The sequence below is a fragment of the Misgurnus anguillicaudatus genome, chromosome 15 (genome assembly GCF_027580225.2).
Source record: "Misgurnus anguillicaudatus chromosome 15, ASM2758022v2, whole genome shotgun sequence".
NCBI lineage: Eukaryota > Metazoa > Chordata > Actinopteri > Cypriniformes > Cobitidae > Misgurnus > Misgurnus anguillicaudatus.
The window spans coordinates 36,546,376-36,563,752 of NC_073351.2; the positions used below are offsets into that span (position 1 = coordinate 36,546,376).

Below are 17,377 nucleotides of genomic sequence, written 5' to 3' on the forward strand. Positions count from 1 at the left end.
CTAAAGACGAGGAGACACAGCGATCATTGATCACCACTATGTGAATGGAGGTTTGGCAGCCGATCTGTAGTTAAGATTGTGTAGATTATAAAGTACACATTTTATGAATAATGAAATATGATGTCGGCATACTAAAAAGTTACTGCTCTAAAAAAGTTTTTAATTGTAAAAGCATGCCTCAGGTCTTCATCAGGCACAATTAGTAGTAATAATAATAGTACACATTTTTAATGTTAGCTCAGTGTAGTTTTTGATACGCTTTAGCTATGAGTTGATCTAAAATAATTTAATCAGAAATAAACTTCTCTAAAATGACTTTGTTGTTATTGATTCTTTGCAAAAGTTTACCAGAAGTTACGTTTGTTTCACGAAAGCTCTTTGTTGTTGTTACTGCTGAAACTGTCAAGAAAGCAATAAAAATGAATTGATTTGCAAGATATTTGATTGTTTTAATACTTTTTAATTGAAATGAAAGATTGTGTGACTTTGCCTAACCCAGTTGACTGGTGTGCATTGGTCTGGTGTACGAGTTAACGGACATCAGCAGAAGTTTTGCAAGATGTTGTCAAGATATCCGTGACAGAGACTCTGCTGGGGTTTATCTGTGCCAAAACTTAAGATAACATCACATCTGAAAAACAAAACACAGCGGTTAAAACAGCTTCACCTTGACATGTAAACGCAGGTAACACAAGTGCCAATTATTATTCATCATAAATTTAGTTTGTATATATTATGTTCTGGGTTTTTTTGTGATATTATGACATATAATTGCTTAAATAACAAATAAAAATGTTATCATTTTCAATGTTTCCAGATGAGAATGAAAAAAATAGTGATTCTTAAAAATGATCAGTTTCCTCCTAATGTTAAATAAATATTTCTTTAATTCATTAAAGTATTTATACAACTGGTACTCCTAAAAGATTGCATTAAGGATTATCATAAAAACACATGCATGCACATTTTTATTATTCTGTAATACTGTCCGTCACATTAACACCTGAATCTCATTAACCTTTACAGAATTGAACTATTTTCTTAATTTGAGCGTTTGTAAAGTCTGTCATTCAGAAACTGTAACTGTCTTTGTCTTTCTTCATATATTAATATTTGTTTAAAAAGAAGATAAAAATGAATGAACCTTTTAATAAATATTATTTCTGTAAGAAGGGAAAGCAAATAGTATGTAGGGCCTGTACGAAACCATTCACAACACCCCAGCTGTCAATCACTTGTTATCTAAACCATTCTGTATTTAGCTTAATGCATTCTCTGCTTACAGTATGAAGAATTCCCCAAAATCTCCCAAAAGAAACAACACAGTTTACATTTCCCTAAAACACCCTTATCTGCTGGTAAGGCATCAAATGCCGGCTGGTTGACATCAAGGAAGTTCCTACATCAGAAACCGACACACGAATAGCTTCAGGGTTTGTGTTTTCTGTGACGGCTGATGAAACGCCACCAGCAGCAGGTCAGAGCTGCTCACAAACCAAAACTAAATTCCCCCGACGATCAACAAATAAATCAAAACCTTTCAACTTCTCTTTTTTTTAAGGTTTCTGAGAATACGTGGGCACCTGCTGATAGGCATCGCTTCCCAAGCACACAGGTAAGACAGATCACCTGCGTCCAGACTCAGTGGGTTGTTTTATATTCAACATTATAGTAATCACATACAGTCATCTTGTATAAAAATAGCATGTGAATTTGCACAATAATCACTGGTGAGGCTATATTGTACACGGGGATGTAGATAAGGGCATGTATCTCTAGATAACATCTCAGTGTCGTCAGCTTTGAAATGACTGTACATTAGTAACGGAGTCTTGTTTCTTAGTTGGTACAGTATTGTGCTAGCAGTGCAAAGGTCATAGGTTCGATGCACAGAACATATAGACTGATAAAATGTATTACTTTAATGCACTGTATGCCATTTTGGACAAAAGAAGATCTGACCTTTGGCCTTTTTGAGTATAATTTAGATAATCTGCTTCAACAACTCATCATATTATCAGTATTGTTTATTTTAAACCGAATGATGAGAAGATCTGACTGTGATCTGCCGCTGGTTATTATGATTGAAATTTACACACACACACACACACACACGCACGCGCAGGCGCGCGCACACACACACACACACACACAATCGTTTTTGCTTAAGCAACAGTAGCCATGTTTCTTGCATTAAAAACCATCACTAAACACTGCAGGATTGCAACTCCAATGTGGTTAATGCTGCACGACGCAAAGCAGAGTGTGCATTAATTTAAATTATACTATGCTGCCCTACAAAGCCAATTGCGCAGTAACTACGCATTTGGTCAAAATTGAGTTAGGGGTTGAAATGGGCGTTGTGAGATCTGTTGTTCAATTTAGTTCAATTTTGTCCCATTTCAGAAAAAACCTGTGTGCCAAAATTGCAGTAACATGTTTGACTGGCTGGTGTAAAAAACTTTAAGGGCATTTTTCTCGGTTTCAGTGTTTGCGTAGTTACTGCACTTATCATTTGTAGGGCAGTATGGGTCTGTTGAATGCTTGGATCTGATTGGCTGATGAACATTCTGAGGTGTGCAATTATTTTCTGGGAAACTCATGGCGAACGTAGTTCCAGGCAGCTCTTTTGACCGCATTACAGATTCATATCACTTCGCATAGTTAACTGTAATAACGGACTAACAAAAACAACATGACAGACGGTTTTCCGATTTTTTTAGAGACGCACAGAAGTAGCCTCGTTCACACAATCTCTCTCGCTCACCCTCTCTCTCTCACTCTCTTTCTTTTTTTCTCTCTCTGTGTCTCTGTCGCTCTCGCTCTCTTTCTAATACAGTTTTTTTCGATTGCTAAACGACAGTGGGCACAACTGGAGTCACATGTGCAAAACTCTAACTAAAAACTGTAACTTCATTAAAGCGACACCATGCAGTTTTTCAACCTTCATAATAAATTTTCAAGACCCTTGTGATAGTACATCGACTTTAAATAGGATAAATAACATGTCTACCATAGCCTGACGGGGTCTGTATCGCTTTTACTCGTACTTTAAAACTTAGGGTTTTGGGTAGTAACCAGAGCACAGAAAAAACTACAAAATTCAACTGCTTTACGGCATACGTCACTTCCTCCACTTCCTCAACACAATTTTTTTTACATGAATTTTGCTGGAGGCTACTTAAGGAGTGTAGAGAGCAACTGCTATTATATGACTCTGTGGCACCCTGTTAGTGTCATGGACCTATGACACGGGCAATCCGGGTTTGATTCCCCTTTAAGGCAATTTTTTTATATAAACTCGCGATCTTGATTCATACATAAATGCGATCTTCTTTATAAATGACGGCGATTATCTTGCATATAGTTCCCTGTATTCAGATGCTGCATTCACGTGTTCACGTATTTACCTGAATTTATTTTTCAATAAATAACCTGTCAAATGTCTTAAAATAACAAATGTCTTAAAGAGCAATGTTTATGGTATAAGAGGAATAATTGACTCCAGTCCTTTGAATTATTTGTAAATAATGCACACCTAATGTGTTACAGTGCATTACCACCTTAGGTGTGCATTTTTTTTTTTCAATTATTCCTCTTATACCACAGTTACCACAAACATTGGTCTGGTGGTTATTTTAAGACATTTGATAGATCAGGGGCCTCATTTATAAAACTGTGCGTAGGATCCTTACTAAAAGTCTACGTACACACAAAAGTCAAAAATGGCATATGCAAAAAAATATGAAGACTTCTAAAATAAAGCAATGTTCCCTTTATAAATCACAGATCACATGAATCATCCTCAGATCCCACCCTGCAAGCCCATTCTCCGTCAAGTTTGTTTTTTATAGATCACAACCTTTGCATGGGAACTGGCATACTCAAGTTTCCTGCCCTGTTTTGTGCATACGCACGCTTTATAAATGGGGCCCCAGGTGTGTATAATGCATAACCGTGGGACATTTCTCAACCAATCAGAATAAAGATTTCAACAGGCTTGTATAAATCAACACAATTCAGTGTGACATTTGTGTACAGCTTTATAATTTGTGAGTCATTATTATTTGGGTGAAGAATGTGTCCTTATATGGTAGTCAAGAACTGTCACCATATGTATAAAAATATTTAAGCACATCCCACAACATTTGAACATGGTTAAGAAATGTTTTTAGGAATAACACAAAGCTGATTTGCCACATTGGCTGCGCTAAAATCACTGTGTAATGCATGACCACATACAACTTAATGCTTTAATAGACAAGCAGAAACAACAAAATCATACATGACACCACAATGATAGATAACCAGTTAACAGTCAGACAAGATTGTTGTTGTAGCCAACATGCATTTCATTTTAACATAAAGTAATAGCCTATATAAATATGAAAACCTTCATGGATGAATTCGATATATTTGTAGATTTATGTGTAAATTTATAATGAATAATAATCACAATGAACAAGTTATACAGTCCATTAACATAACTGTATGAAAGACATACTGTAGATATATAAATGATGGATTGATTGTGACACAGTCGCAGCTGCGTGTTTGAGTTGTTTTAGTTGGATATCAATGATAAATGTGTCTGTTTTATAACCTGAGTTTAATTGAATCCGACAATTGTAAAATTGTGTCAGTTCTTCTTTAAGAGCAATGCAAAGACAAGTTTTACAGCTCAAGAAAAAACACAATGTGTCCCAGCAAACAATCGTGTGTTCTGTGCAGGAAGCAGTGATGTGTGCTGTGAAAGAGAGACACTCTTGTCAATCACTAGCTTTGTCATTCACAAAAATGAGAGAGAGAGAGACGGGTTTTGTTTCAAGTTTCAATGGGAGTGTCATTGTTCAGCCAGTCATTTCTTTAAAAATCTAATAAATCTCATGACACTTTTTTTACATGAATGATCCACCTTAACAAGAGCAAAGTGCATAACACTCAGCGTGAGGACAGCGGCAGAACATCATGTCCTCATTTTTTTTGTGTGTGTGTGAGTGAGTATTTTGTGCAATTTCTCTGTGTAAAGTACTTCAGAGAAAAGTTATGTAAGTTGCATGTTGTGTCTGACTCACAGGTGCGCTGGTGATAGTACAGGTTTATTCAGTAAAACACATAATATCATACTGCTATCCTCCTGTCACACATACATCAACTTGTTTATGTAACACATCATTACTTAACTACATTTGACTTGTAGACACAGACACTACAATTCAATTAAAAAAAAAAGGTTCATCCAGCATCTATCATATGTTGTTACAAACCTGTTTGACTTTCTTGAGTTAAACTTTAGCAGAATGACACACAGCAAATATCATCCAAGTTTCTCATGATTATATCTAGTCTGAAAAGTCTGTGTGTTGTCCGTCCTGCAGAACAGACCCGGCCGCTGGTGCTTTATATGCCATCTTGATTCTCATGTGTTTATTGTGTATTGTGGTGCATTCCTGCACATTAAGTCACTGTGCTTTCTTTACATTAACTGAGAGAATGAAGTTTAATGAGAGGAGTGCAATTTAAATGACACGCCTGAAATACACACAGATTATATTAAAGGCACAATATGTACAATTTTCACATTATAATATCCAAAAACTACTAGCACAGTGTTATGTATTTTGTTGTGTACTTGTATTATCCAAAATGTTTAAAGAATCCTTAAAGGGAACATATCATAAAAATCTGACTTTTTTCATGTTTAAGTGCTATAATTGAGTCTCCAGTGCTTCTATCAACCTAGAAAATGTGATAAAGATCAACCCAGTAACTAATGGTGCTCTTCCATTGCATAGTACCCCATGTTTTAATTTAGTTTGGGTTGGGTCAGCTGACCTCACTTTGGCTTGGTTAGCTTTTCCATCGAGTTAAGTAACACTTCGCAGTTGGAGGGATAATAGGTGTGTCGTTATATTTGCGCTGCCTGCTGCTGTATCATACAAGTGAGCGCATTGTTGGAATGCTAAACATCCCCGTACATTTATTTATTTCTCAGTCCGCCACAAAATTAAAATTGACCACCACCAATTGTTTGCACATCGTTTTATCACTACCTCTGTCTCACAAGACAGTTTCTGTTCAAACACCCTTGGTGTCAGTCGAAAAGTGTGTCCCCTTTAACATTTTTTTAGTAAAAAGTGAACAAAAATCAGTTATTGAAAAAATAATGTTTAAAACTGTCATCCTACCTCACCCTGATTCTCAATGGTAAGCTTATAATAATGATTTATAATTTAGCTGTCGGGTTGGTTTTCCTGGGAAAAAGTTGTCATGTTGTAATGTCATCACGTCCGTAAACAAAGTAGAGGAGCCGGCCGCTTCATCAAATGAGTTCTGGACAGGAGTGTGTAGCTTAGAAAACAGTTGCTTAGAGCGGCCATTCCCAAACTGTGGTCCGCGGACCACTAGTGGTCCGTGAGGGTACTGCAGGTGGTCCGTGTAAAGGCAAAATAAAATATAAAAGAATATATTTTATAAAGAAAAAATATTTTTTAAGAATATGTTTTAAGAATCTGTTGTACTGATGTGATGACCAGTTATAGTTTTAGTGCTAGTAAGCCTATTTAGAGGTGCAGATAAATTCAGGCCTTTGTGTAGACATATTTTATTATGAGTATTATGAGGTGGTCCGCGAAAATTCTTGATTACAAATAGTGGTCCACACACACACAAAAAGTTTGAAAACCCCTGGCTTAGAGTTTAAACATGGCATCTAGATGGCGGCGTTTAATCTGTTAAAACAGTGAAAGCTCAAACTGTTGGCTTGTGCTAAAACAAGAGTTAATATCAGTCGGCCTTTTCAACATCTGATCTGTTGAAAGATTTGTGTTATCATTTAGTCACAACAAACGCAGCAGAGATATATGACTAAACTTCAGTGTTTCCCACAGACTTGACAGCACATTCACCGGGTAGATGGGAAAAAATATAGATAACTAATATGGATTTAAATCAGACGTTTTCGGATGTACTTCTGTCATGTGTGTGTGTATAATGACAGATCTGCTTTGATCACAGACATCAGATTCAGCACAACACACACACACACACAGAACATTAATACACAAATAACTGCAATATTATATTTCAATCAGAGATGGCGATAAAGAGGCCAAATAAATAAATAATAATAATTTTCATTTTAAAAAAAAGTGTGATGTTTTTCCATTCCAGTTGATAATGTGATTTATTTGTTTTTGTTGCTTACAGACCTCAACCCACAAGATCTCAAGCCTGAAGTTTCTCTTTCATTGTGAGTCTGTGGGATTTTTTCTCGTGTTATCATCTGCCAGGTGAAAATTGTAGGATTATTACAAAAGTTACACGCTGAAGCTTGAATGAGGGTTTAAAGTTTAACCGTGAGCAACAGTACATCCTCCATCATCGAAGGTCTCGTCTTTTCTTCAGGCCGAGCTTCACGCTTGAGTTTACACAGAATCACACATCAGACATACCAGATGATATAACTATAGTATAAAAGATTATTGATGAAGACCTCAGACACATTTAGATTTAGTCTTGGGGTGCCTGGGCCCTATAAACTCCAGCAGAACAGCCCTCGGCTGGCGTATTTATTCCTCCTATGTTTATAATTAAAGAGGAGCTTTATTGGCAGTTGGCTTTCGTTCTGTTTCTTATTGGAAGAGATTCAAAGTGAAATCAGCAGTTTGAGAGTTTGATTGACAGGTCAATGGAGCTGACAGCACATTTCTATCTCACATCTCGAGGAGTCTCTGACAGACGACAACATTATAAAAACTCAACATCCTTCGTCTCTGCTCGTCCACGACCTCAGATGATCCCTCTACAAACACTCGCTTCACTTTCTAATTCATCTGTTATGAAACATGAAGGAAGTTTTTTCTCGCATGATTTTGGCACTTATTTTAATTGCTAGAGTTTTAATGTTTGTGTGAATACAAGCAAGAACAGACAGAGATGAGGAAGAAGAGAGATGATGAGAATCTGTGCGCCGTCTGTGGCTCTCTGCCATGTGCCAGCGGTGACAACAGTTTATACAGAACTGACATTATTCAAAGAAAAATCACCTTCACGCCTGAATCTGCCCGATATTCTCCTGTGGGATTATTCATAAAACTCTTTCTCCTATAAAAACACATTCTGTTTTAAATTTGATTTCATTCATGCTTTCGGCAGATGATCACCCTTACGAAAATTAACTCTGGTTTTATTAAAACCAAAAAACCATGGTTAGTGTAGTAAAACCATGGTAACCACAAAATAACCATGGTTTTCAGAAGCCATAGTTAAACCATGGTTAGTGTAGTAAAACCATGGTTTTGCTGATGGTAATCAACACACCAAAAAAACATGCTTACTACACTTTTAAAACCAGTCTTTATTTTAATAAGCAGGGTCATATTGTAGCCTATGTTGTGTGTATAATACATGCATTTTATCTGCATAATTAAAATGAAGCATTTATGTTATAGTCAGACATCCCAGCTGCACCTGAGGTAAAATATTAAAAACCATTTATTCGAGATTTGTGCAGACTCATTTTATTATTATTTTGATCGATGGTCTTGTAAAATCATGCATGAATTGTGTTTAACAGAGAGAACTTGCACAGGCACAACAGGAAATCTATAAAAGTTATTACAATCATTTATCAATCATCATGTACGCATACACATTAAGACAATAAACTCATAAACAATGTGCCATTTTCTAATAAAAAACGACATTTCATAATGTTTCCTGACTGGAACTAGCAAATTAACAGCTCGTTTCCTTTAAAATAAAACAATTCACAGCGGACAATAACATCAAAAATCATCTTTTTTACTTTATTTAGGCCTTCAGTTTACCTCAAACGTTCATTTATTTTATTTTGTCTTTCATTTAAATGTCCTCTTTTGTACACATACACATATTAGCAGCGGGCTGTAAACGGACATCCTGTCTCGGGCAGACTGAAGGGTTTGTTTGGTTTGAATCGGGTTCAGTAAGTTATTCAACACTGCCCCCGAGACGAGAGCCAATACAAACACGGACCATGCCGCGAGATGCCCGCTGTATTGTCCTCTGGAGACCCTAAAAAATCTGTATGAAATCCTACATCAACGAGTATCTGGACAACATGAGTCTCTCAGGGATTATATAAGGATATAAATTACACAAGCATGTGTAATAGAGGAATGGGATTCAGCAGGAATCGCCAGATATCTGAAGATAGGATAACACTGTCATGCTTGGTTTCATTGACAGAAGTGATATATTTTGAATCTGGCAGCTGGACTTGATATTATCTTCTGTTGTTCTAAGACTGAACAGAAATAATTGAGGATTTGTCGCTCTAATGCAAATTTTGATTGAATCTTTCCAGTTCCCTAAAAATCTGATCTAATCTAACACATGAAACTATGGAGCATCAACTGTTGCCTTACTGGAAAATGTCAGATATTTGAAGCTGGGAACTTAATACACACCACTTTTTAAAAATATGCAGCATTTTTGTTAAATCAACATAATTTGTTAAAAGTGCATTGTGTAAATCTTAAAAGCATCTCTTGACAGAAATGCAATCTAATCTACATAACTATATTATCAGCGTTGTATAAAGACCTAACATAATAAACTCTGTTGTTTTTATTATCTAAGAATAATGCGTTGAGTCTACATACACGAAATTGCCATTTTGCGACACCGTGTTTCTACAGTAGCCCTATAGGGTGCTTTGTCACTACGTTGTCTCAGACAACGACATTTTTGTAGTTTAGACATGTGGTTTGAAAGGGAGGGCTGAATGTTGGACTAAGCCGTTGGTTGCGAATCTTAACACCTGATGCTGCTAAAATCTACACACTGCACCTTTTAAAGTAACAAAAAATATAAGTTAAACCATTTCAACTTCAGTTTTGTTATGTCAAGTTATGTCAACTAATCACAGGTCAAAACTTAAAATAGTAGGTTGAATTGATTTGCAAAAAAAAGTTGTTTATCTTTGTGCTGCATTTTTTTATAATGCATGACAAGTGAGAATTTTTTTTCTATAATTGGGTCCTAGTGCTTCTATTAACCTAGAAAATGTAAAAAAAATCAAGCCGGTAATTTAGTTAAACCATTCTCTGCAAGCATTATGAAAAAATAGCTCCTTGAAATGTGGCTCCTCTTGTGATGTCAGAAGGGGATCTTATTATAATAATACCACCCCTTAATCTGCACTATCCAACCACGGCACTGCCATTTAGTGCAGAGATCAGCTCATTTGCATTTAAAGGACACACACAAAAACTGCACATTTTTGCCCACACCTACAAAGTATCAATTTTAGCACATAATAATAAATTATCTTGATGGTATTTTGAGCTTCACAAATGTACTCTGAGGACACCAAAGATTTACTTTACATTTTTAAAAAGTCTTGTGAAATGTCCCCTTTAAATATGTTCAACTTAAAGGTTCAGTGTGTAAATTTTAGCAGCATCTAGTGGTAAGGTTGCTGATTGCAACCAACAGCTCAATTCACAGCTCACCCCTCGCTTTTGATACCCATAGAAAAGCTACGGTTTGACTTACCACAGGTCAAACATGTCATCGTGGAGACATCTTTGTAAAAAAGTTTGTCCGTTAAGAGCTTCTGTGGAAACATGGCGGCACAAAATGGTGACTTCCATGTAAAGGGACCCGCGGTGTCGATAAAAACGGCTCATTCTAAGGTAATAAACACATAACAGTTTATTATGTTAGGTCTTTATACACCCCTGATAATATAGTTATGTATAATATATTGCATTTCTGTCAAGAGATCCTTTTAAAAGTCACACACTGCACCTTTAAGAAAATACACATCGCTGGACAGGAACACAATGTAGTTTCTAATTAATATTCTGTTAAAAATGATGAACAGATAAGTAAAAGAATAATAAAAATACTGGCCTATGTTATGTATAAAGTCAAATAGGGTAAAATATTTTTCATGCATGTTGTTAATAGATAGCAGTAGTAAATGTGTGAATGTGATCACCAGAGCTGAGACTCAAGAACAAAGGTATCAAAAAGAAAAAAGAAATGGGAAAACTTTTCAAAATAATTTTAGAGCATGGATGGGAAAAAATATTTATATGGATTAGAACAATATGAGTAAATATTGAAAATAATTTCTACCTATTTTTGTTCATGTGCAGCAGCTGAGTATTTATTTTCGTCCGTGTAACACATAAGTCCAGTGGCATTTCCCCATCAGGGACAATAAGAATAGCTGACTCTAAAAATATCATTGTTATTAGATCAGCACCTCATTCATTCTGCTGGCTTCTAGGAACAAATTAGAAAAATCTCAGCTATTTACACAACAGTAGCGTGTCTGCAGTGATTGTGTGATTGTTTTGATAAATGGGTGACCCCATACCCCCCCTCCATACACACACACACACACACACACACACACACACACACACACACTGACCCCTGGCACAGCTCGAGCAAACACAGTCTGCACGCGATGATTAACCAGCACAGTGGTCAGGGTTCGAGCACAGAAGTGTGTGTATCTGTGTGTGTCTGTGTGCATGTGTGTGTGTTGCGTGCGTGTGTTGCGTGTCAACCTTGTAAATATGTGCTTTCCCTTCAGCGCGTTCATGTTTTATCTGACTCAGCAGAAGTCGCGCGCGTGAGGTGATTGATAGCCAATTCGAGTTTCCGCACGCAACTATTGTCCCACAGAGACCCGCGCACGCTCGCACCCGAGCACATCCCTGCGAGACTCCAATGCGCATGCGTGAGCTGCTCCACTTTCATCTTTAGTAATCACCTGTATTCTCACGCTCAAGACATAAATACCGATAGATATGAGCTGTATTAGGGGAGAACTGGGACGAGCGCAACAGTTTTTGCATTTCTTTCAGTTTCTGAGAGCCTGTTTGTATTAGAAAGCCAACATTTTACTGAATTAAACTTACAGTATCTGTCAGCACCTTACTGTTTAAATATAATAACATAATTTATAGTGGATTGGGCAAAGTAACATCACAAATAGCAACATTCTATCAGTGTCTTATATGCAAAAGCATTGGTTTAAACTTTATTTTAAATATTTTGCAGCAGGCATATGACTGACCTTCAACGTCGAAATATGGTTGAAATAATGTCAGTTCTTGTTTTAATGTTGAAACAACGTTGATACAAAAGTTAATGCTAAACGGTTGCAAAAAGCTAATAAATTGCTTAAAAATCAACGTTGAAATTTGGTTGAAATAATGTCAGGTGTTTGTTCAATGTTGATTCAATTTGCAATATCAAAAGATTATTCAACAGTGAATCAACATTGAAATGCCGGATGGGTTGTTATCCTTTGTTGTTTATATATTTACATGGTCCTATTTGTTATTTCTGTATTTATTTGCTATTTTTGTATTTTCAATGGAGTCTGGAAATAAACATATTCATTCATTCATTAAAATGTTATAAAAATGAGTTTTGGTTAATTATTACATTAAATTTGAACCGTTAAATAATTTTAAATCAAAACCAAGGCATTGAAATTTACTGAAAAACTTTTGTTAACATTTTTTAACTGAAGCGACATACTAAACCACAAAACAGCTACATTATGGCCTAGTTGGACAGTATTTGCTTAAAAATGAGAGACACCACAAAAATACTAATTTATTTTGTTATTATGACAAGATTTACATCAATGCTGTGATAAGGAACAGTTGCATATTGGGTCCCTATGGACAGCTATGATAAAACTTACAGTATGCTAGCTTGAAACCATAACTTTGACAACTATATGCCTTTTAGAAGCTAAGTGAATACTCATTAAAGTGATATGATGTTATAATGCTACACACAAACACTTTAGACAGTATGACAAATCTCTGAGCAGGAAAAAATACTTTTACCTAGAAAAGTAGTTTTTTCAAGAAGGAATGGTCACATATGGCTGCTTTCTTTCAAAATGGAAGTCCCTAGGCTAACTAAGCATGTGAGTTTCATCAAAACTAAATATATTTGCTCTCTCTTTTCCAGCAGAAAATTAAAGCTTTAAAAAATGCATCATTCAGCCAAGACTTATTCATGATACAGTACAGGATCTTATTGCTAACATGCACATCTATCCAGTTGCAAATAGCCCCATGCAGACAGTGATGTTTTTATTCACCCTGAATGGGTTTATTGATGGATGAATGTACATTCTGTTATTTATTACATGGATGCCTGCCGCATGAGTGTGTTTTAAAGAGTAAAGAGACAGTGGAACGATACATTGAGCTGGATTGGTGAAGATCACTTACAGTACTCAGGTGAGGCGTGTTAGCAAATAAGTTTTTGTTATCGGTGATGAAAGAATGTCACGACTGACCGATCAAAATCAAGTATCCAGAGAGCCGTTTAGCAATCGTGACAGACATGAAAAGATGAGATATCACAGTAAAAGACCACTGTCAGTAAATTACAGTAGCGCGTTAGTTTCTGCAAACAGGTGTATAAAAAACACTTGCAGAAAAACATAGACTACTAAAAATAGTGATTATTTAAAAATAAAGCAAAATTTATATTTTAAAGCAAAGCAGATTCGAGTTTTGACTGTGGTTAGCTTAGTGCCTCGCACAAGATTTTCTATAAGTCCTGATGTCATGATTATTACTAACTTTTATTAGTTTTTTCTCGTATGACACTTCTGTGTTTAAAGCATTATATTCTTTTTAAGGAAAAGTCAATTGCTGTTTATTATAATTGGAAAAATGTGCAAAACTCCCTCGGGCAAATGGCAGGACAGAAGAGTGTATATGTCAAATTCATGACTTGTGTTTTCTCTGCCTAAAGGGTGAAATGTTTTAGTGAGCACCAGGTCAAAACCTGCACTCACGGTGAAGTGTCATGAACTTCAGTCACTGCTAATCCTATTAAGACGGGCGGCCGAGGGCACACGCGAGGTCTCTGGCCAGACAAACCGACTCCTGACTCAATGATTATACAAAAGGTTGTGCAAACCCCAAAACAGGTGTACACAGCAGGGGCTTGGGATCAAATATAGCTAACTTATACAAGCATAAATCCCAGCAAGCAATTCTGTCTAAAACAAGGGCTGTACATGAAAGTCTAATAGATGACTAACCATAGCCCAAGAATAGACGATGTGTATACGGTTAGAACATGTAAAAGAAACGCCTGTTTGCTTACATGATGGAATATTGTACATCTCGCTAGTTTTTTTCCCCAAAAAATGGCATGTAACCAAATTCAAGGTTATTTGGGGTAGAAGTGGGTTACTAGCTGGACTATATTGGGTCTAGTTAAACTTCATTTTACTGGCTCGGTTATTGCTTGCTAAGTAGTAACACACTGAGGAGAGCTGGGGTAACATTATGGGTTTAAAATATCCTATTTGCAGTGCTTGTGGTTAAAAGAGCATGTGATAAACCAAAGTTGGTGCGTTTAGTCAGGATAGATAGATGGACAGGCAGAGTTTATGGTTTCATGCCGTGATGCTTTGCAGTTTTTCATATTAATACAGCAGGATGCATTTGTTCCTTTCTGTGTGTAAAAGGCAGGTAAGTAATTACAGGTGTGCAGTTACAGGTGGCAGAACATCACAGCACATCCGTCCTTTCTGCTCCAGACTGCGTGCAGGTAGGTTGTTTTCCCATGCAGTACTTCAAACATGACACTTCAAAACCTCCTGTGCTCCATTCAGGTCTGTTCTCGGCCACAAACACACAAACACGACACCGATGGGTGGACGGGCCCTCACGGCGAACACTCACGCACACGTATACAAGCGGTGTATATAAACACATGCACGACAAGAAGCATTGAAAATAATTCCAGTCTGATGTTTGTGAGAATTAATATTCACTACTCACATTATCTGGTGTATATCTCACACGCACGCACGCTCGCACAGGTCTGATTGTGAAGGTTGCGTGATGCAGGCTGAGGTGCCTTCACACTCTTTTCATTTTCTTTCATCTTCAGCGATAGATTCCTTTGGGGTTTTACTGCTGAAGGCAAACACATTATTCTGACTGTCTTTGTTTGTGCTGTGACACTGATATAGTGGCTCCAAACCCACAGCAAACACACGCAAACTCTTCATGCTACATTACTACTCAAGTGTTCAAATGTTTTATCTCCTTCTTTCTTTCTGTTTGGATATTCGGAGTTCAGTCATTTGTCACTAAGTGCAGTTATATCACCAAATATTATGAGAGTAACAAAATGCATTTTGGAAACTGATGCTTTCCATAAGAGATGCAAAGTTTGGAAGGAAGTACAGTGACCCAAAAACACACTTACATTTATTGATAAAGTGTCTGCAGGCAAATGATAGCTATTATAGAGCATTTCTCACAAATGAGAGGTTTTTATAAAAGGTCAACTTTATTCATTTACAAAATGATTTGTCTTTTTTCTACAACAATGCATTAATTAATCAGTTCAATCCCAACAAACATATGTTTTATTATAAAGGTCCGCTTCTGTTGACCATTTATATCATAAGAATAAATACAACTTTGTTATCTAATAATGACATGAAGTCATGCTTAATGTGCGGTTTATTGGAATTCGTGTGGAATGTGATTAATCTTAATGCGTCTCGAGAGTCACGCAGGTGAACGCGGATTAACAGGCTGAGTTTGCGTGAGTTTACGTTAAGTTTGCATAGTTCTGGACTCGACCGAGCCCATGCGACAAAACCCAAGATAAGAGCCGCTGCCGCCTTCGCGTGACTAACCGAGCAGATTTAGGATTGTCCCGAAGACCGAACGAGCCCACCCCTCTGACCCTTGTCACGCGAACACATACACACACACACCCATTCTCACACACACACCCACACAGACATAGAGCCGCGTACCGAACAGACTTCACACACACACATTCTCTCTCTCTCTCTCTCTCTCTCTCTTTCTCTCTCTCTCTCTCTCACGCACACACACACACACATGCAAACATTCTCTAACTGACACACTCTTTTTACCACATAGACGCGCGCGCGCACGCGGATGATATTGGCTTTGGGAACATCATATTGATTGATTCATTTTGTAATTTTTCCCAGTTTGTTTTTCTTTTTAAATCTGGTAAATATAAAATTAAACTAAGATTATGATGACAAACTATTTTATTATTTTTTTCAGCATTTTTGTTGCTTTCAGATTACTTGTCAGTCTGGAAATTAAAGTTGAGAGACTTTCAGCAGTCAAAATGTATCTATGGGAATTTCTTAAATAGCCTGACTTAAATATTTTTTAATTGTTTTTATGTATTTTATACAAAGTGAAGCAATAACAAAGTGACCTAAAGTTGTTAAAAGAACAACCTGCTGCATCTGCCCAAATGACATGTGCATCCGATGGACAATTTGCCATCTCTTAAATCACAATACAATATATTCATGCTATATACCTTGACAGACTGCATCACTAGCTGAGAAGTAAGTACGACCAACCATCACAGTAGATGGTAGGCATTTATCTCAACAAGTAGGCTATGTGAGAATATAACTGGGATTTGTAAACTATGAATGAAAATGTGGCTGTCCTTTCCATTTATTGGCAACAGTTTGTCCAGTTAAATGAACATTAAACATTAACAAGTCTTTATCTTTACAAAATAAAACTATAAAATAACAGCGTCATGCAAAGCATTCTGGGAACCAGAAATCCTCATCAACCTTTTTCAGTTTTTTCCTTTAGATTTTGGTTCCCAGAATGCTTTGCATGTAGTTTAATTCTGTAAATAAACTTGTTAATGTTAATTTAACTTTGAACAAACTGTTGACAGTAAATAACATAAATATAAATCAGTAAGTTACTGGCAAACAGCTTCTACAGAAACTTTTTACAGTGTGCTTTTTAAGGGTGGAGTTGTGTTTCAGAATTAGACATCTGATGGATGGTTTCAGCATCTTTATTATCAACATAAAATAAAAATATCCCAATCGTTTGTTTCTGCTGTTTTTGATAAATTATTCATTTGTCTAAAAATATTTGTTCTTCATTACGACCAGCAATATCGTAAAATGTTTGCATATGCAATGTCAAAACCTTAAAATTACCAATAGATGCGCATGCGTGGCACATAAATACAAATACAATATCTCTTCTTTCAATGTTGTATCATTTGTAGTAAATGTCTGCTATTCCGACAGTAAATGATGAACTCGTTTAACCCACAGCATCCTCGCGCGCAGCTCAGGGAAGCGGTGCGCTCGCGCTCTCACGCAACGTGGCCAATCTTTAACCCGCGTGCTACAGGTGCACGCACGCGATTGCGTTTGATGAGTTTATCGTGTCGTGATAACAGCCTGAGACTGCGAGATGCTTTCAAATGAAACGGACCACAAAACAAATACGCGCGCAGTATATAAGTTCAATATAACATGTTTAAAGGGGCCAGCAAA

The 17,377-nt window shown here is 36.6% G+C and overlaps 1 long non-coding RNA gene across 1 annotated transcript; it reads left to right on the forward strand.

The window, feature by feature from the left end:
- The first annotated feature begins 831 nt into the window (after positions 1-831).
- Positions 832-8,880, forward strand: LOC129419255 (uncharacterized). Its single transcript, XR_008636412.2, has 3 exons — positions 832-1,477; positions 1,562-1,615; positions 7,210-8,880. It is a non-coding gene; the product is annotated as an uncharacterized lncRNA (long non-coding RNA).
- Positions 8,881-17,377: the final 8,497 nt, after the last annotated feature.